We start from the raw sequence: 14286 nt of genomic DNA on the forward strand, positions 1-14286 counted from the left end.
GAAAGCTCCCTAGCTCAACCACAGTCAATCCAAAGGGAGGATTCGAATCCGCCAAGGCCATCACCCTAAGGAGTGGAAAAGAAGTTGGGACCGAGCCAAACAATTCCAAATCTGCCCAGGAAGTAGATGAAGAGACGACACAACCTAAGGAAGTGTCTAGCTCAACCACGGAAAGAGTGAAAAACCCAATGCCGCAGGCCTCCAATCACCCTAACTCGGCCAAATCAGGTAATTTAAGTTCAAATTCATGTACTTCACGTCCTAATCTGCCCAATGTACCTTTTCCTCGCAGGTTCATGCAAGAAAAAAAAGGAAGAAAGCGAGAAGGACATTCTTGAAACGTTCCGGAAGGTGCAAGTGAACATACCGCTTCTCGATGCAATCAAACAGGTTCCAAAGTATGCTAAATTCCTCAAGGACCTATGCAATACAAAGAGAAGAAGGGCAAACAAAGAGGTAGTTAAGGTAAGCGAGAATGTGTCCGCTGTTTTGCAACGTAAACTACCTACCAAGTGCAAAGACCCCGGTAGTTTCACGATTCCTTGTTTGATTGGACATAATCGTTTTGAACATGCCATGCTTGATTTAGGTGCATCCATAAATGTCATGCCTTATTCCATTTATGCATCAATGAACCTTGGCGAGTTAAAACAAGATGGCGTTATAATTCAATTGGCCGATCGTTCTAACGCTTATCCCAAGGGAGTCCTTGAGGATGTTTTAGTGCAGGTCAATCACCTTATTTTCCCCGCAGATTTCTATGTTTTAGACATGGAGGATTCAAGCCATGCTCCATCATTACCAATCTTGCTAGGCCGTCCCTTCATGAAAACAGCAAGAACAAAGATTGATGTGTATACGGGAACATTGACCATGGAGTTTGATGGGGACATTATTCATTTTAATCTTTCTGAAACCATTAAACATCCAATTGAGGACCATTCTTGTTTTGCTATTGATATTGTTGATTCTTTGGCACAGGTGCATTTGGATCAAATGAACGAAGATGCACTTGAAGTAGCCTTAACCCACGGCATGCAATCTGACCATATTGCCGTAACCCCTTGTGATGAAGTACTTGAAATGGTCGCTGCCCTCGAGTCATCGCCCTTCCACTCTGGTAAGTCTCCAATCTCACTTTTAGATTCAGTTTTGACTAACAAGTTACTTCCATCAACTGAGCAGCCACCTACACTTGAGTTAAAGCCATTACCTAGTCACTTGAAGTATGTGTTCTTAGGCCAAGATCAAACGCTACCCGTCATCATTTCAAACTTAATCACGGCTCAAGAAGAAGACAAGTTGATAAGGGTGTTAAAAGAGCACAAATCTGCCATTGGATGGACTTTGGCGGATATCAAAGGCATTAGTCCCACCACGTGCATGCATCGCATCCTTTTGGAGGAGGAAGCCAAGCCATCTCGTGAAGCTCAACGTCGCCTTAATCCACCTATGATGGAAGTAGTGAAAAAGGAGGTTATAAAATTACTTGATTGTGGTGTTATATATCCTATTTCTGATAGTCGTTGGGTGTCACCTGTGCAGGTTGTTCCAAAGAAGTCTGGCGTCACAGTGGTGAAGAATGAAGAACAAGAGCTTGTCCCCACTCGTGTTGTGACTGGTTGGCGTGTTTGCATTGATTACAGGAAGTTAAATGCCATGACAAGGAAGGATCACTTTCCATTACCATTCCTCGACCAAATGTTGGAAAGGTTAGCCGGTTATGAATTTTATTGCTTTCTTGATGGATATTCCGGATATAACCAGATTGTGATCGCTCCGGAGGACCAAGAGAAGACAACATTTACGTGCCCCTTTGGCACTTTTGCATATAGACGCATGCCATTTGGCTTGTGTAATGCTCCGGCGACGTTTCAACGATGCATGGTGAGTATATTCTCTGATTATGTGGAGAAGATTATTGAGATATTCATGGATGATTTTAGCGTGTTTGGCAATTCATTTGATCATTGCTTGAATAATCTGACTTTAATCTTGAAACGTTGTGTTGAAACGAATCTTGTACTTAATTGGGAAAAATGCCACTTCATGGTTAAGCAAGGTATTGTTCTAGGCCATATCATTTCTGAAAAAGGCATTGAAGTAGATAAATCTAAGGTAGACCTTGTTCGCCACTTACCCTCTCCAACTTCGGTTAGAGAGGTTCGTTCGTTTCTTGGCCACGCAGGTTTTTATAGGCGTTTCATTAAGGATTTCTCCAAGATTGCACAGCCACTATGCCGGTTACTTCAAAAAGAGGTGGTTTTCGAGTTTGATGAAGCATGCTCCACGGCATTCAAGCACCTGAAGGAAGCTCTCACTTCGGCTCCTATTATCACACCTCCAGATTGGAGCCTTCCATTCGAGTTAATGTGTGATGCGTCGGATTATGCCATTGGTGCTGTTTTGGGACAGCGAAAGAACAAGCAACCCCACGTTATCTATTATGCTTCTAGGACACTAAATGATGCTCAATTAAATTATTCAACCACTGAGAAAGAATTACTTGCTGTGGTTTTTGCATTAGATAAGTTCCGACCTTACTTACTAGGTACTAAAGTTGTTATTTTCACTGATCATGCAGCTCTCAAATATTTGCTCACGAAAAAGGAGGCCAAGCCTAGATTGATTCGATGGATGTTGCTTCTACAAGAGTTTGACATTGAGATTCGGGATAAGAAGGGCGTGGAGAATGTGGTGGCTGACCACCTAAGTCGAATGGTACATGAGGAAGTAGCGCCAATTTCTGAAACCTTTCCCGATGAGCAATTAATGTCTATCCAGGTAAGTGAGCCTTGGTATGCTGATTTGGTTAATTTTCTGGTGTCTAAACAAGTTCCTAACACATTAAGCAAGGCTCAACGTGATAAATTAAAAAAAGATGCACGTTTTTATGTTTGGGACGACCCTTATTTGTGGAAAATATGCCCTGATCAGATTGTGCGTCGTTGTGTTCATGAATCTGAATTTAATTCCATTTTGAGTTTTTGCCATACATATGCATGTGGTGGACACTTTGGCACACAACGCACAGCGTTTAAGGTTCTTGAGAGTGGTTTTTATTGGCCTACATTGTTTAGAGATGCTAGGTTATTTTGCTTAACATGTGATAGATGTCAAAAGACCGGAAGTATAGGCCAAAGAGACCAAATGCCGCAAACCCCAATCCTTGTTGTTGAAATCTTTGATGTTTGGGGTATTGATTTTATGGGTCCATTCCCTATGTCTTTTGGTTTTACGTACATTTTACTTGCCGTTGATTATGTGTCAAAGTGGGTGGAAGCTAAAGCCACCCGAACTAACGATTCTAGAGTTGTTGCAGACTTTGTAAAATCTAACATTTTCTCTAGATTTGGGATGCCTCGAGTGCTCATAAGCGATGGTGGGACTCATTTTTGCAACCGCACCATTATAGCATTGCTCAAGAAGTACAACGTGATGCATAAGGTTTCCACACCTTATCACCCCCAAACCAGTGGCCAAGCCGAAGTTTCAAATCGAGAAATCAAGCAAATCCTGGAAAAGACCGTTGGGCCGAATAGAAAAGATTGGAGCTTGCGCTTGGAGGATGCACTATGGGCCTATCGAACGGCGTACAAAACGCCCATTGGTATGTCCCCATTTCGGCTAGTCTATGGCAAGCCGTGCCATCTACCCGTAGAGCTTGAGCACAAGGCACATTGGGCGGTCAAGACCTTCAATATGGATGTGGACGCGGCTGGAAACCATAGGAAGCTACAATTGAGCGAGCTTGAAGAGATTAGGCATGAAGCGTATGAGAATGCCCGGATTTACAAGGAGAAGACCAAGGCCGTCCATGACAAGATGATTAGAGGCAAAACCTTCTCAATTGGGCAGAAAGTGTTGTTATTCAATTCTCGTCTTCGATTATTCCCCGGTAAGTTACGTTCAAAGTGGGTTGGCCCTTTTATTGTCACTAATGTTTTCTCTCATGGTGCAGTGCAAATCAAAAGTTCAAGGACGCAGCAAGAATTCAAAGTGAATGGGCATCGATTGAAGCCCTATTACGAGACGTTTGAGGAGCATGTCGTGGAGGAGGTACCCCTCCATGCCGTGGAACCTAGTCAAGCTTAAACGGAGGTACCGTCCGGCTGCAAGACGTAAAAGAAAGCGCTACTGGGGAGGCAACCCAATACAGTGAATAAACCTTGTTCATTGATTTCCGAGTGATTGTAATTCAAAAAAAAAAAAAAAAAAAAAAAAAAAAAAAAAAAAAAAAGAGCTTGTTCATTAATTTTTGAGAAATTACAAATGTATCTAACAAATGGAGCTTCACAAAGGTTGTTTTTGTTTTTGTTTGCGTGAAGACCCACCACGAGGCAAAACTCTAGAAGCAGAAGGCATCGAAGCAGGAGGCATCGGAGCAAGAGGCATAGGAGCAGGAGGCATCGGAGCAAGAGGCATAGAAGCGGGAGGCATAGGATATTGAGCATTCCAGGCCCCAATACTTGGCGGAACGCTGGATGACCCAGGAAAGAGGTGCCCCTGGAAGAAAGACGCAAGCCGTTGACGGTCACTTTGCATCCGACCTTGAGATTCTTGCATCTCATCAAGCTTCCTCTTCATGCCCGACGAATAGTTATTGGCAAGCACATGCAAAGTTCTATTCTCGTACTTAAGTTGTTTGATCTCTTGTTTCAGGTTCTCCACCTCCGCCATCAAAGATTCAACCTGACGGGAGCGAGCAAGGAGGCGTTGGCCCATGTTGGACACAGAGCCAGTGCACTGAACACTCAGAGCCAGGGATTCTTGAACGGCCAACTCATCGGACCGTCCTGAAAGCAGCTGACTGTCTTTGGGAGTGAGGAGGTTCCGAGCCACTATCGTAGCTGTTGTGGGATCCGTCATCACAGAGTCCTCATCTGTAAGAGGGCCATGGGAAGATAAGAAAGACGGGCACCATACCTTACCCTGATGAGACGCGACCGGATCACTGCTTAGACTCAAATCTAAGCAAAGGTTTGATGGGTTGGATGAGCTAGCCATTGTTCACGAAGCTAAAAGAGAAGAGGTGGACGGAGTAGATTTTCAAAGGGCCGGAGACGAGTTTCAAGAATGGAAAATCTTCAGAGTGTGTGAGTTGGCGGTGATCGATAGCTCTATAAAAAGCCAAGGCAACGCGTCCACAAATTCAAAAAAAGCCTCGGCTTTTCAGAAATCGCGTTCAACACGTGGAGGCCATCATCGCAACTACACGTCTTTAGCCGACAAGCGCAAAGTTCGGCGACACTTTATCTGCTTTTCAGAAAACGCGTGCAGCTTTATCGAAGAGGCGTCTTCAAAGATCGAAGAGTCGTCACTATTCCAAAAAGCCGGATTTGCGGGATTAAAATGTTTGTCGACAACGGTAAAAGCACAGTATCACCACTTGCTATTGAATTCCCTATATATGTCGACCTTCATTTTTTTTTGGCAAAGCAGAACTGAAGAAAATGCCCAACTCTTTCTCACCTCCGAGGGCGCACTCCCAGCAAAGCTTTTCAAAATACTCCATTCTTTTTTTTCTTCCCCAAAGATGATACCAGATGCCTGGAGTACAGATGACCCAGGAGGAAACAGCACCACAAATACATGTGCTGATTCATTCACCGCTTCTGCAAAAGCAAAGGTATCTCATATCATCAAGGGCAAAAGCAAAGGTATCTCATATCATGCTCTTTCCCTGTCTTTTCCTTTGTCCTTGATATTATTTGCATGGCAAAGTGAAAGAAGCAATCAGCCGGCACTTGGAGTCTATATGGACTCTATTCCCTGGTTGCTTACCTAGCTTTGCCGAGCTATCCTCTAACCCTCTTCAATACAAATTGGAGAGATTGAACAAAGAAACAGATAAGAGGAGGAAGCTCAGACCTTCGGGGGAAACCAAAGGAAGCCTGCTGCCCAGTTCAAGAGTAGCACAAAGGAAAATCAACGGTGGGAGCAGCGCAGTTCAAGAGTAAGCCTGTGGAATCACAAAGATCCAAGCCTCACTGCAATGATCAAGGAGAAGATGGAACGAACACTCCACAACCAGATTTGCATTTCTAAACTCTTCTCTTTGTTAGATACATTCTGCCATGTTTAGTATGTTTAATTGCTGTTTATATGTTTGTTTGTGTTTAGTGTGGTTTTTAACATTGAGGACAATGTTTGATTTAAGTGTGGGGGAGTTATTAAAGTGTTTTGATGCAAATTCGTAAGGGTTTTATCCACCATAAACTTCAAATGTTGTTTCTTGCTGTTTTTAAGTGTGTTTAGTGTGTTTTGACTTAAAAATTCGAAAATCACATAAAAATTTGAAAAACATGTTTTGAAAAGCCTAAAAAGAGTGTTTTGAGTCGTTTTTGTGTCGTAGGTCACCTTCCAACACAATGATAAGGATTTGGTTTCTAATTGCATGACTGTTGAAAAGAGTTATAAACATGGAGAAAAGTTTGATTTACTCTTGGTATATGCTTGGTTATGGTTATAATGTATGACTTCACATGTAATCATAAAAAAAAAAAAAAAAAAAAAAAAAAAAAAAAAAAAATTTTAGTTATGTAACATGCTTGAAGGAAGGAACTCAAACAAACGCTACAACCCTGAGAAACTTGAGCCTATAACGTTCTTTGGAGAGTATAATCTGTGATTTCTTGTTTTCCAAAGTTGTTGCATGATCTCATTATTCTTTGCTTGGTTACTACTTAGAAGGCGTTTCATCATATAGTTCCAAATGCTAGAACTCATGCCCATTTCATTCAAAGCATGTTATTGATTTACATAACATATTCAAGATGAAGTTGTGTAATTGCCACCATAGCCAAATAACCTCACTTCCCATATTTCGTATATGTTGTAACTTTTACCCCCGTTGAGCTTTGTTTAGCCTTTATTCTTTGTCAACCCACATTATCCTCACCTAGCCTAGTTTAGGACAATCCACACCCTTGTTCTTAAAAGATAGTGAGCATAACTTAAATGAATTCCTTTTGAGTTACATTATGCAAGAAAATTAGTGTGAGGGAAGGAATGCTTGTTCTTAAGTATGTTTTGAGTTTCAAACAGAAAAGAAAGAAAGAAAAAAAAAAAAAAAAAAAAAAAGAGCTTAAAAAAATGAAAGAATGAGTGATTGAAGAAAGGGCTCAAAACATCAATTCTGGCCCTAAATTGTCTCCCTTTTTGTTCCAAAGTTGAGTTTTCATTCAAAAGTGAATTCTAAGTTGATTCAATTGCCTTGCTCACTATTTCTTTAAGAACCTTTGTTTTCCATATCCCTTCTTTGTTATCCACACACCCCAAGCCCCATTACAACCCGTGACTTCAATCTTGAGTGTTATGTGTTTCAATTTGTGGAGTTTGAACTTGGTATGAGCATATGGTGTCACTGGTTCTCGCGTCTAAGTAGTAGCATTCCATTCATGAGATCATATCTAAACTTGATTATTAACTCCAGAAATTGCGTTCTTTGTGATACATATATGTGAGTGTCATTTTCATGTTTACATCAATCTTCTCACATATGACTAGATTAGGGTGTGTAGTTAGAAATTCTGAGTGAAAATCGAGTGCATATCTTGTAAGGAATTGAGCAAATTCTCTAAGGCATGTTACTACATTCAAAACATGGTTTTAAATGCTTAATTGTGAACTAGTATATGGTGACTATGATTAAGAATGTACTTAAGTGTGAAGATGACTAAAATCTGTGGGAATGATGATTTTTAACTTGTCATGTGCATTGGAAATCCCTAAGACGGTTGTTGGAAGGTTTAGGTGTGTTTTACTTGTTTTGTTTCGTTTCGTTTTGTTTTGTTTTTCTTTCTGTTTTGCTCGAGGACTAGCAAAAGATAAGTGTGGGGGAGTTTGATAGGAGCATATTCATGCGACTTAAAAGGCTTGTTCTCGTGCATTTACGTTATGTTTCTCTAGTTATTTTAGTCCTTTATGCTTCTTTTGTGTGTTTTCAGGTTCTAATGGCTTAAGGAAGAAAAAAGATGCATTTTGGAGCAAAATTGGGCTTGGAATGGATGGCATATGTTTGGAGCCAAAATGTTGGACGAATTTGAAGGCCTTGTATTCACTTTGGACATAAAACAAAGGGCCTAGCCCATTCTCTCTTAAACCAAGCCCTTTGCCATGCATTTCCTTCCAATTCCAAAGCCCACAATCAATTCAAATGCCATGCAAATCCATATTCAACACCCTAAACTACAAGCATGCATCATCTCACCAAGCAATCAAACAAGCCACATGCATGTCCCTTTAATCATTCAACCACATTCCCACTTTCCTAGCTAACCCTACATGCATTCTTTATTCACTCTTCATCATTGCACCACAAATCATTCACCCACATGCATTCATAAATCATCCACATCTTTGTGCCATGCACATTCATAGCTTTCCCAACATAATTCACATACATTCCATTCCATCTCCCACATGCACATTCACCCCTTTCTCCATACCAAAACCGTGCATACACATTTCATTCCATTCATCCATCATTCATCCATCTTCCACCCCCTTTAATCATTTAACCCACATACATTCACAACACACTTCACATGCAAAACAATAACCATTCACACACCAAAACATCCATGCCGTGCATCCCCTCCACATTTCAGCTTTCCAAATGTAATTTCATCAACACATGCATTCATTATTCATTCACCTTGCATTTCAACCCACATGCACATTTATTCATTCAACCTTGCAGCCACCTTTACACCCCATTCATCCACAAACATGCAACCAACACATTTTCACCAACAAACAAGCATCATTGCCGTGCACTTCACCTTGTGAAAATTCCAGCTTTCCACCCACTTTCCTAGTCTTTTATCACATGCATTGCAGCCATATGTTCCCTCCACTACTCCTATAAATACCTTGCATTCTCATCATTCAAGGCATTCTTCATCTCATTCACAACACAACACTCTTCAAAATCATCCATTCTTCCCCCTTTGGCCGTGAGTTTCCCTTCCATTTCTCCTCCATTTCTTCCATTTCCATAAATTCCCCAATCCATTCAACACACCAACAACATCCCTTAAACCTTGTGCTACAACAACGAGGAAGAGAAGAGTGCCTAAACGTTCATACAATTCAAGTTTTGAGTTGTTGGAATGTTTAGGTGTTTCTTTGATTTCAAAGTTTCATTTTAATTCTCTTTGTTTTGTATGTATGGAAGAGAAGAGTGCTTAAACGTTCATACAATTCAAGCTTTGAGTTGTTGGAATGTTTAGGTGTTTCTTTGATTTCAAGGTTATGAGGAACTAAACCCCCTTTAGGTAGGGGGTGATTCGAAACTATGTTTATATTTGCAATATGAATTGATTAACTTTCGTTGGAATTTCATAAGTTGTGGATTCAATTTGTTTAACCGTTTGATTGATAGCTTATTTATGAATGTTTATTAAGAATGCGCGCTTAATTTTCATGCATAAATATGACGCTAGAATATAAGTGAATTTCACCTAATCGTTATGAACTTATATTCACAAGTAGTGGAGGTTGCTTATAAACAATCGTGTTAAACATATTCTTGGCACGAGTTTCATGCTCATCATAGTAACGAATGCCTCGTCAACACTTATAGTTTTCATAATGCTTAATGATCTTTGATTGTATCTTTATTGTGCTGTTCACGTAAAGGACTTTTGGAGAATGTTGTGAATTGCGTTGCGCAAACCCATCCAATTCATTAACTTAAGGAAAACTTGACGGTTAATTTAAGCGGACCTAATTAATCCGGAGTGTTGAGTATCATGATTTATCGAAAGACCAACTGAGAATCAATCTTGTACGCAAGTATAACATGTGTGGAGAAGAACCCCTTAGCTAGCCTTCATTCCATTCATTCCATCACAATTTCATATTTACATTCCGCTTAGTTTGTTAACTTGCTTTGTTATTTCAATTTCCGTCAAATCCATATTTACAATTTGTTTTATTTTCAAGTTTCCATTTTTAGTTTAAAATCGTCCAAATCCAATCCCCCTTTACTTTATTGTTCAATTTAGTTAGAAATCAATTTAGTTCGTGTTTTTAATGCATTTTGAGTCTTTTGGTTTGTCTTAGTGTTTTAACGTTTAGTTTCACATTCTTTGAATCTAGTTTAGTGTTTTATCTTGTTTTTACATTTTTGAGTCAGTTTCCAAGGTTTTAGCAATCCCTCCTAATCCCCGGTCCAGAACGATCCCTACTTACATCCATACTACAATTGTCAAAAAGAGGGTTTAATTTGTGTGTGTATAAATCTCGCATCACCCACAAACGTCCAAATCAAGCCAAAAAGAGGACGAAAAGCTGCTGCACGAAGAGGAGGAAAAAGGCAAGGCCACGGCAAGGGTAGAACAACCCTTGCCGCAACTTTCTAGGGATTCTAAACCATCCAATTCATGTAAGTTAGCTCCAAATTTGGTTCATTCGAACCCTATTCCACCAAATGTGCCTTTCCCTCCCAGAGTTATGCAATCTAAGAAAGAAAAGAATGTCAAGGACATTCTTGAGATGTTTAGAAAGGTGCAAGTCAATATCCCGCTCCTTGATGTAATTAAGCAAGTTCTAAGTATGCCAAATTCTTGAAAGAGCTTTGCATAGCAAGGAAGAGGATTTCGAACAAGGAAGTGGTAAGGGTAAGTAAGAATGTTTCAGCGGTTCTACAAAGGAAATTGTCTCCTAAATGCAAAGATCCAGATAGTTTCACAGTCCCTTGTGTTATTGGCAATACTAAGTTTGAACATGCCATGTTAGACTTAGGTGCATCCATTAATGTCACGCCTTATTCTATTTATGCATCTATGAACTTAGGAGAGCTGAAAAATGATAGAGTTATTATTCAATTAGCCGATTGTTCTAATGCATATCTGAAAGGAGTTTTGGAAGATGTTTTGGTGCAGGTTAATCATTTAATCTCTTCGGCTGATTTCTATGTGCTTGACATGGAAGATTCGGCCCATTCTCCTCCTTTGCCAATCCTACTTGGAAGACCATTCATGAAAACAGCTCGTACCAAGATAGATGTGTTCAAGGGGACGTTAACAATCAAATTTGATGGCGAGATTATTGATTTTAACATTTCTGAAGCTATGAAATATCCTAAAGATGATCATTCTTGTTTTTCTATTGATGTATTTGATTCATTGGCGCAGGAATATCTTGACGACCTAAATGAGGATGCCCTTGAAACAACCATTACAAGAGGAATGAGACTCAAAGAACAAGGGACATCATATATGCACATTCACGGCATGCATAAGACTTCCCTTGCTGTGCCCAATTGTGAAGAAGTGGAGATGGTGGCTGCCCTTGAATCATTGCCACAACATGTTGGTGAGTCTCCAATCCCAATTCCAATTCTCGTTTCTACTAATAAGTTGTTACCTTCAGTGATTCAGGCACTTTCCTTTGAGCTTAAACCATTACCAAATCACTTGAAGTATGTTTTCTTGGGAGACCAAGAGACTTTGCCCGTCATAATCTCTTCATCACTCACGGCATTAGAGGAGGAAAAACTAATTCGAGTGTTGAAGGAGTACAAAACAACCATTGGATGGACCTTGGCTAACATTAAGGGGATAAGTCCTACAACATGCATGCATCGCATGCTTCTAGAGGAGGGGGCTAAACCAACTAAAGAGGCTCAACGTCGACTCAACCCTCCAATGATGGAAGTTGTGAAGAAGGAGATTATCAAGCTTCTTGATTGTGGAGTGATTTATCCAATTTTGCATAGTTGTTGGGTTTCACCTGTTCAAGTTGTTCCAAAGAAATTCGGAGTCACTATCGTGAAAAATGAAGAGAACGAGCTTGTGCCCATCCGTATCCAAACAGGTTGGAGAGTTTGCATCGATTATAGGAAGCTAAACGCCATCACAAGGAAAGATCACTTCCCTTTGCCATTCATTGATCAAATGCTTGAAAAGTTAGCGGGTCATTCTTTTTATTATTTTCTTGATGGTTATTCGGGATATAATCAGATTGTTATAACTCTAGATGATCAAGAAAATACCACTTTTACTTGTTCATTTGGTACTTTTGCTTATTGTCGAATGCCATTTGGTTTATGTAATGCACCAGCCATTTTTCAAAGATGCATGGTAAGTATCTTTTCAGATTTTGTTGAAAAGATTATTGAAGTCTTCATGGATGATTTTAGTGTTTTTGGTGATTCATATGACGATTGTTTAGCTAATCTTACTTTAATCTTGAAACGTTGTGATAGGAGCATATTTGGGCGACTTACTTAGCTTGTTTTCGTGCATCTATGTTGTTAATTCATAGTTGTTTTAGTAGTTTAAGCTATTTTCGTTTGTTTTTAGGTCCTCATGACAAAGGGAGCAAGAAAGTGCATTTTGAGGCTATTTGGAGCATTTTTGGGCATGGATTGGATAGCTTAATCATGGAGCAAAGAGGATGGACGAAATTGAAGCCTTGTATGCTCTTTAGGACATAAAACAAAGGGCCTAGCCCAATCAAACAATCCTTTGAGCCATGCAAAACCTCTAGCCCAATCAAACAATCCATCAAAGCCATGCAAAACCACCATTCACACCATCTTCCACACAACACATCCTGAAACAAGCTTGGCCGTGCCTTCCCTATCAATTCCAACATCTTCTCCTTCATTTCCACCACTCCCCATCCCTCCAAAACACTACACAACCATTCCCCAATCCATTCCACATACAAAACACATCCCAAACCCGTGCTTAGACCTTATGCCGCAACAAAGAGGAGGAGAAGAGGGCTTAAACGTTCATACAATTCAAGTTTGAGTTGTTGGAATTTTTAGGTGCTTCCTCCCCTTGATTTCAATGGTTAAATTTAATTCTCTTTGTCTTGTACGTATGAGGAACTAAAACCCCCTTTGGCTAGGGGGGGATTCGAAATACATGTTTATGCTTGCAATATGATTTGATTACTTCTAATTACGTTTCATAAGTTGTGAATTCAATTTACTTATCTATGTGAATTACATTGATTTGTGTGTGTTGGTTGAGAGTGCACGCTTAATTATCATGCATAAATTGGATGCTAGGATATAAGGAAATTTCACCTAATCGTTATGGAATTATATTCACAAGTAGTAAAGGTTGATGATCTCAATCGCGTTAAGTAAATTCTTGGCATAAGTTTCATGCAATCATAGTAACAAGTGCTTCGTCAATGCTTATGGTTTTCATAGAACGTAATGATTCTTGCTTGTATCTCTATTATGCAATCATGTAGGGGACTTGTGGGGAATGTTTTGGGTTGTCGTATGCAATCATCCAATTCAATAACGTTAGGAAAATCTGAGGGTTAATTAGTGCAATTCACGGTTAATCTGGGGCGTTGAGAATTCATGGTTTATTGAAAAGCAATTAGAAATCATTTTGTATGAAAGTATAACATGTGTGGAGATGAACCCCTTAGCTAGCTTCCCATCCATTCAATTCCATCAAATTCGTATTTACAATTTGTTTTCTTTACAATTTGTGCATTTTAGTCTAATTTCGTCAAAACCTCAATCCCCCCCCCATACTTTGTTTAGTCTTAGTCTTAATCTATCTTATTTTGAGTTTTGCATTCTTTGAGTCTAGTATAGTGTTTTAAACTTGTTTTTACGTTTTTGAAGTCAAATCCAAGTGATTAACAATCCCTCCTAATCCCCGGTCCAGAATGATCCCTACTTACATACTTACTACAATTGACAAAAAGAGGGTTTAATTTGTGTGTGTATAATGTTCGCATCAAATTTTGGCGCCGTTGCCGGGGATTAGCAACTTTGCTAATCTCTTGGATTGTTTTATTTTCTTTTGTTTTTATTTTATTCCAGATTCTTAATCTTGTTTTGTTTCTTGTTTTAGGTACTAGTTTATGACTCGGAGTTCTCATCCGATTCGTGAACATATCTCGGACTTTGACGCCGATTTCGAGCGAGAATTGAGACGAAAGAGAAAGAACCCAGAACCTAGCGAATCAAGTGAAAGCTCCGAGTCCGTTTCTGAATCTGAAGAAGAGAAACCCAAGACAACAGTGGGTGAAGTAGACATGGCAGCGGACAACCGAACAATCAAGGAGCTTTCCGCTTTGGGATTGGACAATGCCGCACCCCTATGTATTCAATATCCTAGGGTGGCTCTAGGCAAGACCGATGAATTCGAATTGAAGTCAAGCTTGCTGCATCATATTCCTAAGTACCATGGGCTGTCCATGGAAGATCCAAACAAGCATTTGAAGGAGTTTGAAGTTGTATGCTCAAGCATGACACCCATTAATGTTGATGGGAATATTTTGAAGATGAAAGCT

The 14286-nt window shown here is 39.8% G+C and overlaps 1 pseudogene; it reads left to right on the forward strand.

Moving 5' to 3' along the window:
* Positions 1-2616: 2616 nt before the first annotated feature.
* The window catches only part of LOC125472206, a 112055-nt pseudogene continuing 100385 nt past the window's right edge, over positions 2617-14286 (forward strand).

Source organism: the organism of the source record quoted next, unplaced genomic scaffold (genome assembly GCF_019419815.1).
Source record: "Pyrus x bretschneideri cultivar Hongxiangsu unplaced genomic scaffold, Pyrus_bretschneideri_v1 Contig67, whole genome shotgun sequence".
NCBI classification, from domain to species: Eukaryota; Viridiplantae; Streptophyta; class Magnoliopsida; order Rosales; family Rosaceae; genus Pyrus; species Pyrus x bretschneideri.